Below are 3,869 nucleotides of genomic sequence, written 5' to 3'. Positions count from 1 at the left end.
GCCTGGATAGGCTAAGGAATGGGCATGCTTTGGGCGTTTTTGCCCGGATAGGCACCGGAATGCTTGGCCTTGGCTTGTCCTAGCAGGGCATTGCTGGGTTGGGCTCCCTTGGCCTTTTGGGCGCCTTGGACGATGTCTTGCGAAGACCATGGGCACAAGGCCATGGCATATGGTGAGGAAAGGACCACGGTTGCCAAGGTTAGGCACCGGAATGCTTGGCCTTGGCTTGCCCTAGCAGGGCATTGCTGGGTTGGGCTCCCTTGGCCTTTTGGGCGCCTTGGACGATGTCTTGCGAAGACCATGGGCACAAGGCCATGGCATATGGTGAGGAAAGGACCACGGTTGCCAAGGTTAGGCACCGGAATGCTTGGCCTTGGCTTGCCCTAGCAGGGCATTGCTGGGTTGGGCTCCCTTGGCCTTTTGGGCGCCTTGGACGATGTCTTGCGAAGACCATGGGCACAAGGCCATGGCATATGGTGAGGAAAGGACCACGGTTGCCAAGGTTAGGCACCGGAATGCTTGGCCTTGGCTTGCCAAAGCAGGGCATTGCTGGGTTGGGCTCCCTTGGCCTTCCGGGCGCCTTGGACGCTGTCTTGGGAAGACCATGGGCACAAGGCCATGGCATATGGTGAGGAATGGACCACGGTTGCCAAGGCTAGGCATATAGAGAGGAATCGCATTTTTGCCCGGATAGGGACCGGAATGCTTGGCCTTGGCTTGCCATAGCAGGGCATTGCTGGGTTGGGCTCCCTTGGCCTTCCGGGCGCCTTGGACGCTGTCTTGGGAAGACCATGGGCACAAGGCCATGGCATATAGTGAGGAATGGACCACGGTTGCCAAGGCTAGGCATATAGAGAGGAATGGACCACGGTTGCCAAGGTTGCGCAAGTTTTGGGCATTTTTTGCCCGGATATGCCCAAGTATGCCCCGATAGGCCCGTTACGCCCCGGTATGAACGCGTATGCCCGGATAGACTCGGTATGCCTTGGGATACATGCGTATGCCCCGATAGGCTTGGTACGCCCCGATATGCGCACGTGTGCCCCAGTAGGGCTCGGTATGCCCCGGTATGTACACGTGTGCCCCGATAGGCCCGGTATGCCCCGATATGCACACGTGTGCCCCAATAGGGGTCGGTATGCCCCGGTAGGTACGCGTGTGCCCCGTAATGCACGTTTCGCAGATCTCCCCGCATGTCCCGCCCCTATATGTAATACTTACTTACTTACTTACTTTCTTTCTTGCTTGCTTGCTTGCTTGCAATGGTTGGGAGTGCCCGGCATGCCCCGCTGCAGAGACCAAGGGCGCAATGACTTGGCACCGCGGATGGCGGGACTCCGGCACTTCCCGTGGCACTGATGGTTGGTTCCAAAGACAAAAGGCCGTGCAAGGCCACCGCACCGCGGATGATTTTGCTCGTGCTGGCGCCGTTGTGTGGCCAAAGAACATGCACGAATGCTCGTGTCGGAAGGGTTGGTGTCCCGGCCCCGTCGGGTGTCACGAATGCTCGGTTGCGAAGACCATGGGACCAAAGCCATGGCACGTCGGATGATGGCTCCAGCTGGCGCCCCGGCACTTTCTGTGGCATTGATGCTCGGTTTCAAAGACAAACGTGCGCAGGGCCAGGGGACCGCGGATGACTGCTCGTGCTGGCCTCATTGGGCGGCATTGATGGTCGGTTGCAAAGAAAATGCGCGATTGCTCGTGTCGGGGACTGGCAAGCCAAGGCCAAGCGAGCCATGGCAACGCGGATGATGGCTCCAGCTGGCGCCCCGGCACTTTCTGTGGCATTGATGCTCGGTTTCAAAGACAAACGTGCGCAGGGCCAGGGGACCGCGGATGACTGCTCGTGCTGGCCCCGTTGGGCGGCATTGATGGTCGGTTGCAAAGAAAATGCGCGATTGCTCGTGTCGGGGCCTGGCAAGCCAAGGCCAAGCGATCCATGGCAACGCGGATGATGGCTCGCTAGTGCTGGCGCCGTGCACAGTGGCCTCGCACACTCGCCCTGCACGCTTCCCTTGCACGCAGCCTTGCACACTAGCCTCGCATGCGAGCCTTGCACCCTAGCCTTGCACCCTAGCCATGCAAACTAGCCTTGCACGCTAGCCATGCACACAAGCCATGCACATTAGCCATGCGCACAAGCCCCGCACACTAGCCTTGCGCACAACCCTTGCACACAAGCCATGCACTCGAGCAATGCACACAAGCCTTGCACTCAAGCAATGCACACAAGCCTTGGACACTAGCCTTGCACACGGGCCTGGCACACAAGCCTTGGGCACTAGCCTTGCGCACTAGCGTTCCACATGAGCCTTGCACACTAGCCTTGGACACTAGCCTTGCACACAGGCCTTGCACACTAGGCATGCTTGGGCGAGCAGATCCCGCATCAAGTCGACGGGTGTAGGCATTCTTGGGCGCAGATCCCGCATCGTCTCGTCGCGTCTGGGCGCAAACACGTCGCGTCTCGTTGCGTCTTCAGAAGTCGTCGCTAACAGCACCTTTGGTTGGCACTGGCGGTTAGGCTGGTTGGTTGCGAAAACCCTATAGGAGGGTGGCATGCTGGAGGGCGCTGGAATGCGCAGGGTTTGGGCGTTTTTGCCCGGATAGGCACTGGAATGTGCTGGTTTTGGGCGTTTTTGCCTGGATAGGCTAAGGAATGGGCATGCATTGGGCGTTTTTGCCCGGATAGGCACCGGAATGCTTGGCCTTGGCTTGCCAAAGCAGGGCATTGCTGGGTTGGGCTCCCTTGGCCTTCCGGGCGCCTTGGACGCTGTCTTGGGAAGACCATGGGCACAAGGCCATGGCATATGGTGAGGAATGGACCACGGTTGCCAAGGCTAGGCATACAGAGAGAGGGATCGCATTTTTGCCCGGATTGGCACCGGAATGCTTGGCCTTGGCTTGCCATAGCAGGGCATTGCTGGGTTGGGCTCCCTTGGCCTTCCGGGCGCCTTAGACGCTGTCTTGGGAAGACCATGGATACAAGGCCATGGCATATAGTGAGGAATGGACCACGGTTGCCAAGGCTAGGCATATAGAGAGGAATGGACCACGGTTGCCAAGGTTGCGCAAGTTTTGGGCATTTTTTGCCCGGATATGCCCAAGTATGCCCCGATAGGCCCGTTACGCCCCGGTATGAACGCGTATGCCCGGATAGACTCGGTATGCCTTGGGATACATGCGTATGCCCCGATAGGCTTGGTACGCCCCGATATGCGGACGTGTGCCCCAGTAGGGCTCGGTATGCCCCGGTATGTACGCGTGTGCCCCGATAGGCCCGGTATGCCCCGATATGCACACGTGTGCCCCAATAGGGGTCGGTATGCCCCGGTAGGTACGCGTGTGCCCCGTAATGCACGTTTCGCAGATCTCCCCGCATGTCCCGCCCCTATATGTAATACTTACTTACTTTCTTTCTTTCTTGCTTGCTTGCTTGCTTGCTTGCAATGGTTGGGAGTGCCCGGCATGCCCCGCTGCAGAGACCAAGGGCGCAATGACTTGGCACCGCGGATGCCGGGACTCCGGCACTTCCCGTGGCACTGATGGTTGGTGCCAAAGACAAATGGCCGTGCAAGGCCACCGCACCGCGGATGATTTTGCTCGTGATGGCGCCGTTGTGTGGCCAAAGAACATGCGCGAATGCCCGTGTCGGAAGGGTTGGTGTCCTGGCCCCGTCGGGTGTCACGAATGCTCGGTTGCGAAGACCATGGGACCAAAGCCATGGCACGTCGGATGATGGCTCCAGCTGGCGCCCCGGCACTTTCTGTGGCATTGATGCTCGGTTTCAAAGACAAACGTGCGCAGGGCCAGGGGACCGCGGATGACTGCTCGTGCTGTCCTCGTTGGGCGGCATTGATGGTCGG

Source organism: Tasmannia lanceolata, unplaced genomic scaffold, assembly GCF_043159265.1.
Source record: "Tasmannia lanceolata isolate RefF3 unplaced genomic scaffold, GAP_Taslan_0.1 ptg000019l, whole genome shotgun sequence".
NCBI lineage: Eukaryota > Viridiplantae > Streptophyta > Magnoliopsida > Canellales > Winteraceae > Tasmannia > Tasmannia lanceolata.
The sequence above is the reverse complement of the archived record's forward strand: the minus strand, read 5'-3'. Positions refer to the sequence as shown.